Source organism: Monodelphis domestica, chromosome 6, assembly GCF_027887165.1.
Source record: "Monodelphis domestica isolate mMonDom1 chromosome 6, mMonDom1.pri, whole genome shotgun sequence".
NCBI classification, from domain to species: domain Eukaryota; kingdom Metazoa; phylum Chordata; class Mammalia; order Didelphimorphia; family Didelphidae; genus Monodelphis; species Monodelphis domestica.
The window spans coordinates 208,218,590-208,228,699 of NC_077232.1; the positions used below are offsets into that span (position 1 = coordinate 208,218,590).

General features: G+C 35.7%; 1 pseudogene; it reads right to left on the reverse strand.

Moving 5' to 3' along the window:
- Positions 1–449: 449 nt before the first annotated feature.
- LOC100618245 (dnaJ homolog subfamily A member 1-like) lies at positions 450–1,501 on the reverse strand (annotated as a pseudogene).
- Positions 1,502–10,110: the final 8,609 nt, after the last annotated feature.

Here is a 10,110-nt window from a genome sequence, read left to right on the forward strand (position 1 = left end):
CTCTGATTCGGAGTTGGACTGGAGGATCAGTATCACGACCTTGGAGTGAAAAAGAGTCACTTAGAGGAGAGACTGGAAGAGAGATACTTGAGGAGAGATTGGAAGACAGACACTTGGACTTGGCTGTGGAACTGGACCCCTGGAGGAACTTGTGCAGGAAACCTCAGACTGCTTTCCCTTCAGATGGTCACCTTGGTGAGTGAAAGGCTGACTTAGTTTCCTGCCTTTGTGGAGGTGTGAACTTGTGAGTCTTGAGACTCCTTTCCCCTGGCTGGGGCCTTAGAATTTCTACGTGGCTCAGAGGAAGCCTAAGTTTTTTTTTTCTCTCTCTCATTCCTTAATATCTTCCCTGTATTGTAAATAAATTACCATAAATTACATTTACTTTAATAATTCATTTTGGGATTTAGAAAGTAATCCCTGGAAACCACAAATTTAAATATTCAAGTCTAACCACAATTAAATTTAACAGTAGGCATGCCTTCATTCAGTACTCATTTGATATCTCCATGTTTGACAATCTGACCAAGATGAGGAATAATGACTATAGTTCTACTATCAAGAGTGGATATTGGTTTCTAAAAAACACACAATGCTTCAACCAACTGGATATCCACACACATGAAAATTTCCTCACCCTGACATGTAAATAAAGGATTGTACTTCCAGTCCAAAACAATGATGATATCCCCTGGCTCCTGGTCACCTTCACCATGGAATGTTATCTTCTGACCATCTTTCATGGTTTTGTCAATATGAACCTCTGACATTTTTTTTCTATCAAAAAAAATTTTCCTTCCATTACATCTTTCACATCTATCTTTAGGGCTTATTCATTCCCCATGCCCTTGGCATTTCATGCAAATTGATTAAATTTGTTGAATAATTCCAGGTCCTTTCTGATGAATTCTTATTTTTATTCCAGTACCTCTACAAATGAGACAGCATTCTACAGCTCCTTTCTTACCACTCTTTCAATCCACATTTATCACAAATTGCATTATATTGCAAAGCCAGTTTTCTTGTTGCACCATTATATAGATCTTCTAAGACCATTGACAACTGGTGAACAGCATTTTTAACTCTATACTCCCTTTGCATTGTTCCACCTCCTCCAAAAAACATATCAAAGATATTCACTGGAGAACCAAAGCCACCTCCAGAACCACCCTCTTTTATGGCTTATTTTCCACCTTTGTCATATGTCTCTCTTCTATGTATCAGAAAGTACTTTATAAGATTGAGAAATCTATTTGAACTTTTCTCTTTCATTTGCATTCTTTTCTGGGTGATATTTCAAGGCTAGTTTTCTATATGATTTTTTTTTTTAGTTCTTTCTGGGAAACATTGGGTTTTACTCCCAAAACATTGTAGTAAGTTATTTCAATCACCATTTTCTATAGGTGGGAACAAAGCTCTTGGAGGTGGGGATGAGGTCTTGGTTGTGGAGCTTAGGCAGCAGCAGTTGCTACCCTCTGCTTCTGTAGTTTTCTGGAAAGTTCGCTGAAAATATTTTAGGGTATTTTGGCGAGGATGTACAGAATGGTAAAAGCTTTCCCTGGTTCTACTCCAGCATCTTGGACCTACCTCTTCCTCTTCTTTAAAACAAAGAATAAACTTTACCTTTTGTTGATGTTTTCCTTGCAGTTGTTTTGACTTTTTCTCCCTCCCCTCTCAGTTTGTGCCTTGAATTTTCCTGTCATCATGGTAGATTTTGTGCCACAGTTTTATTTTTTTCCTTATTTGTACATTTTCCCCACCCTATTCTTGATTTGGGTTCTGTTAATATTGGGTTCTATTCCAGGTCTTATTTTTTCAGGGGTGGGGTGAGGAGGAGAGTAGGCACTCACTCAAGCTTCCAAATTTTTTGATCTGCTGTTTTCAGAGCTAGTTCTTGGTGTTTGGAAGTTTTAAATGCTTCCAAAATGCTGGGATAAGAGGGATGTATGGTCATTGCAGTCTTGATCTACATTCTGGTACTTATCCAGGAAGGTTCCTTGAACCCTTGTAATTGCTCTATAATCTTTTTCTTAGTAGTTGCCAGATGTGCTTATTATCTCTGGCTTAGAAGATCCCAAAGGTGCTGGTTCTTCTTTCTCTACCACCAACCTCACATTACTAGTATTTTGGGTCAACTTCTTCCCCGATGTCATATATCTCTCTCTCACTTCCTATGTTGCCTGTGGCTGGAAGAATTACTCACTTTGACCTTTTATTGCATCTTTGACTATAGAATGTGATGTATGGTGTTATTTTAAAGATTATCTAATTGCTTCCTTACTCTTCCATCCTGGGTCCATAATTCTACAGAATTATGAACAAAGATTCTTTCAGTGGATCCTAGAACTTATTCATCTTCTCTTCCTAAAATGAGTTCAAGTTCTTGTCTGTGTGATTTCTTTGTCTATCAACTAAAACTGGCTCATTGGCTGACCCTGATGTTGGTGAATTTTATGTGCCCTTTCCATTGGCTCCACAGATAAATCTAGTTATGCATTGGAGAAATGTGTAACTCACTTTAGAGGAAACTAATTTTCAGAGTTAAGCTCCAAATACCTCTGGGAATTTGGGTCAATGCCAAGGCCAATGAAAGGTCAATATTAATCTAGGTTGGCATAAAAGTCTAAATGAGTTTGTAATCCCAAAGCTAGACCTGGCTTGTAGTAGTTTTGGTGCTTTAAAATAACCCTGAATTTTGCAAGTCCCTGTTAGTAATATCCCAAACTGGAAATGCCCAGTCCCTGAAGCTGCAAATCAATTCAACACACACTAATTACATGTGTACTTCATGCAGAACAGTGTTAAACACTGAGGGAGATATAAAGAACAAAACCACATGAACTTTGCCCCCCACTGGGACTTACAATCTAATGAGGGATTTATTGCTCTGAATCTGTTCTTGGAGAAATCATGTTGCTTCCCTGACTCTCAGTTACTTTTCCTATAAACTGAAGGCATTTTATCTGGTTGTTCTCTAAAGTTCTTTCTGGCTTTAAAATGAGATCATGTCCAAGGAACATCTCAATGCTTTTTAGCTCTAGTAAACACTTGATAAGAGATTTGAGACTAATTTTAGTGGAAAAAAAATTGAACTAGGACTCAAGAGACTTAGGTTCTACCCCAATTCATCCTGGCTTTCTAGGGTTTGATTCCCTTGTATATTTATTGAAGAGAGAAGTCTAGAGCATCTTTGTCTCTTTTCAAGGTCTATGATTTCAGGATGTCAGACTTTTGGTTAAGGTGATTAGGTAGAATATTAGTGGCTTTGCTTGTTTATACTCTCCTGGGTCTTATTCAAAGGGAGATTTAAAATTTTGATTCTTTCTTTTAGACTACATATTGAAAACTAATCTACAGAAAGGTAGTCTTAAAAAGGAAAAATGTGATCCATAATCCTTTCATTTTTGAAACAGAGTTCTCCCTAACATTTTTTCCAGTTTCATAATTGATTTTCTTCTTTTGTTATACTATAAAAGAAGTAGAAACTTGTCAATTATCTGATTTTTTCCCAGTAAAATGAAATGTCCTTGAGTGGACATAGAGATATTTATTTAATGCCTGACATTAAAATTAAGCAGTGAAAGTTAGATCAGAATGGTTTAAAATTATGTTGTCTCCTAGGAACTGATTAACTCGGGTTTGGAAGAAGTTGTAAGATAGCTGCAGTGCATTGAAGGGAGGAAGAAATGTCATTTTCTGGGAGAAAGGTTTTAGTTGAAAGGATCAGTTGAAGGGAACCCTAAGGCTCATTGCCTTCCTCAAACTAGTTATACTTTTTTGACTGTGCCAGTATAGAAAGATGATATGACTGAGTATAAACAATAAAGAGTGAATATTAACAGTCATTTATTAGTATATTTCCATTCCTCCTCAGCTGGAATTTGTGAATGAAATCATAATATAAAAGTACAGAAATGACTGTCTGTGGGTGGTCACTGGGTCTCAAATAATGACAATTTCTTATCAATAGTGAAATAAGACAAAGATAATGAGATACTACAATAATGACATGGAAGATGAGCTGGAATGTGAGGAAGGATTATTTCATGTAATAAATAAGCACATAAAATTCAAGCCATTAGGTATAACTATAGCTAGGAGGCAAAGGAAGAATCAAGATCTTAGTGGGCACATATGTGACTCAATGGATTGAGAGCAGGACCTAGAGATGAGAGATACTGGGTTCCAATCTGGCCTCCTCAGACATTTCCTAGCTTTATGACCGTGGACAAGTCATTTAGCCTCAATTTTCTAGTCCTAACAATTCTTCTGTCATAGCACCAATACACAATATTGACTCTAAGAGGGAAGGTAAATTTTTTTAAACATTATTTTTATTTGGTCAATTTCAAACATTATTCCTTGGATACAAAAATCATTTTCATTTCCTCCGTCCCCTACCACCACCCCTCCCATAGCCTACACATGATTCTACTGGGTATCATGTTTCCTTAATCTGAACCCATTTCCATGTTGTTGGTATTTGCACTATGATGATCATTTAGAGTCTGCAACCCCAATCATATCACCTCGGCTCCTGTACTCAAGAAGTAGCCTTTCCTCAGTGTTTTTACTCCCACAGTTTTTTCCTCTGCATGTGTATAGAGTTTTTTCTCTTAGATCCCTGCACATTGTTCAGGGATATTACATTGACACTAATGGAGAAGTCCATTACATTCGATTTTACCACAGTGTATCAGTCTCTGTGTACAATGTTAACCTAGTTCTACTCTTTTCACTATTCATAACTTCCTGGAGGTTGTTCCATTCCCCATGGAATTTCTCCACTTTATTATTTCTTTGAGCACAATGGTATTCCATCACCAACATATACCACAATTTGTTCAGCCATTCCCCAATTGAAAGGCATCCCCTCATTTTCCAGTTTTTTTGCTAACACAAAGAGTGCAGCTATGAATATTCTTGTACAAGTCTTTTTACTTATTATCTCTTTGGGGTACAAACCCAGCAGTGCTATGGCTGGGTCAAAAGGTACACAGTGTTTTATCGCCCTTTGGGCATAGTTCCAAATTGGCCTCCAGCATGGTTGGATCAATTCACAATTCCACCAGCAATGAATTAATATCTGGATGTAGCCACATCCCCTCTAGCATTCATTACTTTCCATAGCTGTCATGTTAGCCAGTCTGCTAGGTGTGAGTTGATACCTCAGAGTTGTTTTGATTTGCATCTCTCTGATTATCAGAGATTTAGAACACTTTTTCATGTGCATATTAATAATTTTGATTTCTTTAACTGAAAACTGCCTATTCATGTCCCTTGACCATTTATCAATTGGACAATGGCTTGATTTTTTGTAGAATTGATTTAGTGCTTTGTAAATTTGAGTAATTAAAACTTTGTCGAGGTTTCTGTTATGAAGATCATTTCCAAGTTTCTTATTTCCCTTTTGATTTTGGATACATTGGTTTTGTTTGTAAAAAAACTTTTTAAATTGATGTAATCAAAATTATTTATTTTACATTTTGGGACTCTTTCTAAGTCTTGCTTGGTTTTAAAATCTTTCCCTTCCCAAATGTCTGACATTTATACTATTGTGTTCGCATAATTTACTTATTGTTTCCTTCTTTATGTTCAAGTCATTCACCCATTCTGAGTTTATTCTGAGCCATGCTTACCCAGAAGTCTGAATGTAAACTTTTTTAAAGAATTAGAATTTCTCAAAAGTATGAAAGTAAAAAGGAGGTGGTGTTTAAAAAACAGCAAAGCAAGAAATTTTCAAAATTAAATATGTCTAGGCAAACAATTAATTAATAGATTCAAATATATATACGTATATATATTTGTATATTTCAAATATACTGGTAGCCTGAAGTGAAAAATATTAAAGAGAATATTGACTTTGGAAGCAATGAATCTGTCATCTAGTGTGGGCTTTGTGACTCTGACCTTCAGCTATTAACCTCCCTGGAGGTTAAGTTTACCTCAGTTTCCTCATCTCTAAATGAGATAGTGGCCATTGATAAATTCTAAGGTCTCTTCTAACTGAGATAACTGAGGGGAGGGAACTTGGATGGTTTCCTTAAAGATAGTGGGGTTTGAGGACTGAAGAGGTTGGAGAGGTTTTGCTCTGAGAGGTTGTGCTCTGAGAAGCTTGCTCTGAAGGAAGCTGGAGGTGGAGGCCCCTGAGACTGTTTCTCCATTTTGGTCACATGAGTGATAGGGACTGATCTCTTCTTTGCCTCAGCTATCTAAGGGCTTGGGCCTTTTGGCCCAGCCTAAACAGAGGGGGTATTTAAGCCCTATTCCCTTCTCTCCCCTTTCTCTCTACCTCTATCTCTCTATCTCTAATTCCTTTCTTCCTCCTGTTTGTAATTAAAACTCCATAAAAGGTTGACGGCTGACTTGAGTTTTCATTTAGGAATTACATAGCTGAATTCCTTGGCGACCTTAAATTAATATATATCAGTCTTTTACATAGAAAGTGATGTTAAGTTGTAATTTATAGGATTAAGATATACATTAGTTTTGTTCACAATATGGATGCTTCTTTTGTGGGATAATTTGTTTTGCAAATTGAAAATGTTATGTTCTTGCTATCTAAAATGTTAGGATTCATGTTTATATAAAAGTAAGGAATATAGAATTGAACTTTGTGTGACAGAGTAGGACAAGAGCAGAAATTTCTTGTTTCACAATGTAGAGATTTGAAAGAATGAGGAAAAATTGAAAGAATATAATGATGAAAAGAAAATATTCCATTGGTTGTTAAAAAATAAAACATTGATATGAAATGAAACAGAAATATTTCTTCTGAGTACTGATATAATGCAGGTATATTGTTGTATGTTACCACATGATGGGGCCAGATACCAGTTTGTCACATGATGGAGGTCTGCCATTTTTGTCATCACATGATAGGACATATTATATGATGACAGAGACTTTTCATTGTTTGTACTCAAATGCTATCTGAGATTCACCACAAGATGGAGACATGTAATTACATGGTGATATCTGGCATGCTTTTCTGTCATGTGTTATGTGTGTGGTCACATGAAAGATGCTTATGCTAACATGCCATCTGATGAAAGATATGCACCATCACTTGACAGATGCATGTCATCACCTGACAAAAACTCATGGTGTTGGATTACATGACAGAGTCATGCCATCACACAATGTGACTTATCATCACATGGTAGAGGTATGTATTCATGTGCCATCACATAACATAGGTATGCTATAGAAGTGCATCATGCATTGGCAATATCTCACCAAATGACAAATATATATTATTTCATGGCATCACATGATGGATCCATGTCTCCACATGATAAGCATTTTGCTATTTGCTGACACACAGCATAGACATGTCATCCCATGACAGAGATTTCTCATGCAATATCATTGTATGGCAGGTGTGTAAGTCATCACATGATGGATGACTTGTAGACCTATGTCTACATGTAGACGTATGACCTCAGATGATAGTCATTTTAGCATCCTATAATGTATAACAGCTATGTGTGTAATTACATGATCGAAGTATGCATTTATTGACAGAACTATGCTATAGCATTGTGTCAGAAAAGGCATATGCCACTATATGTAATCATATGATGAATATCTATTATAACATGCCATCATATGACAGGTTTGTCAGAACTTTTCAATGAATGAAAGAGGCATAGTATACCATGCTATACCATGACAGTCATATTATCACATGACATAGGCATGACAGTGTGTCATCACATGACATGCCATATTCTTGTATTTTGTCACATTACAAGGCATGGCATATTGTGCATCTCATAATAAAAGCATATTTTATACTTCATTGCATGTCAGAGAAGTGTAATTAATAGAGACATGCAATCCCATGACTATAGCAATTAGATACATACTATCAATGCTGGATGGATGTTGGTTTGGGTCATCACCTGATGGAGACATATTAAGAATAATAAGCAGATGACACTGATATAGCCATTGCAATAACAGAATTAAAAGACCTAAAATAAGGCCTCCAACATTTTAAGTAAAAACTCTGAGGTGGGTATATGAGAGAATATAGATAAGGTTCTCAGAGAATGAGAAAGCTTGGGAGGATTAGGATATGTGCCACTGAGGAGTCATATTAGTGAGGTCACGGATGTAGAAAACTGAGATGGCTGTGTGAAGTAGCAGAAGTTAGAAGGAGGACATTCTGCAATGCATAATTGATATCTATATAAAAGTATATAGATACCTCTTGGATTTTGATGACATTAGTCTCTCATTCTTGATACAGAGGATCATTAAGGAATGGATATAAATGGAGAGACAGATACCTTCTCTGGTTAAACTGCATGAGGATATTTTATACGTGACTTTCGTAAAGTAAATTGTCAATTCTATTTCCAAAGGCAATGATGCCAATTAAAGATGATCTACACAGACAACGTATATACGGATAGTTACATTGGCTTTTTATATCAAGCTTGAAGATATCTTACTTATCTGTTCCATTTGCAAAGCTCCTGATGCTAGTTGAAATCTGACTGCCCACCCTAAATGTGTTAAGCTTTCTCTCTTTGATCTTTCAAATTTATTCATCCCCTCCTTTCTATATTTTCCAGCTCTTTCCCCTTCACCTTCCAAACACTTAATGTGTAATTCCATCACTTCAAACTATGAATAGAATTAGTGAACTCTTCTCAAGGAGAAAACAAAAATTAAAAAAAATTACCTCATAGTTGTCTACTTTAAATTTCATAACATACTTTACATATTTATGTCATCAAATACCAATAATAATCCTATGGTGTAGATGCCTTAGTTATTATTGTTATTATTATTCCCATTTCACTGACTAAGCAGTAATGTCTAGGTGATGAAATGATTCAATGAAGACAATAGAATTAGTAACTGTCAACTCAGAGCTTTAAACTATATCAATGAAAATGTCTGAGATATTGGGTCCCAAGGAAGAAAATCAATTTATTGATGAGGCTAGCAATAAATAATGAATTAATTGTCAGTGATCTCACTCATTGATCAAAGACAAAGGCATTTAACATCTTGAGTCATTAAATACAATTTTGGAAGCTCATTATTCAGCTATTCCTAGACAACTTTGATTGGCAAACAGCTGATGAGTAAGAGGACTGATTTTTTTTTAACAGTTCTTCCCTTATTCCTTAATGATAATGAAAAATACATGCCAGGTCCTAGGATTTGAATGTTTAGATGAAGAAGTCAGGTTATTCCTGGTTAAGAGTGACCTCTGTTCACTCCATTGACCAATGAGGATCCCTATGATGCTGTCCCTCAGACATATTTGGCTTAAGCTAGTACTTTACCAAACAAGATTGAGAAAACAATCTCAACTGCAACCTTCACAATTTAGAAGTTGCTTTGAGAGACGGATTATTTTTTCTATTGACAAGAACAAAGAAATGAAAAAGGAGATCTAAAAGACAGACTGAGATTCCATTATAAAATTATACTAAACATTATGTAGAAATAGAAATAATAGAATATTAGAATGTAAATCTGCTCAAACTTATAACATTTTTCTTTGAATACACTGCTCTTTCCACTCTACTGTGCTTAAATCAAGATTGATACAAAGAAAATTTGCTTTGTTTTTTTTCTTTTAAACAATTTTAAACACAATTTACTTACAATGATTCTTCATGGGCTTGGCTAGATAATGAACAATTATACACAGCAGAAGACTGGCTTTAGTGAACTCTGAACCACTTTATAAAGTGTGGCTTTCAGTCAATCAGCCATGAATTCAGGGTCTTGAAAAGCAGAGGCATGCATTTTTAAGGTTAAAATCTAAAAATGCGTGATTCTAGAACATTTCTAATTACCAATATCAAAAGAATCAAGCAGCTGACATTTTTGAATTATAACCTTAAAAGTGCATCCCTCTACTTTTAAGATATCTTTGGTTGTGGGAACCATTGGTAGAACAGTGACAAGGACAAGTAACAAATTTAACATTGTAGACTTAATTTTATTCATTACAGTCCTTTAGGAACACCTTAAAAAGTCTGAGATTACACTAACAATTTCAAAATAAATCCTTCTTATTGCTTTCTTATTGCTAATGTCATTTGCATATGGTGACGTCCCATCAGCCAGACTCAAAAC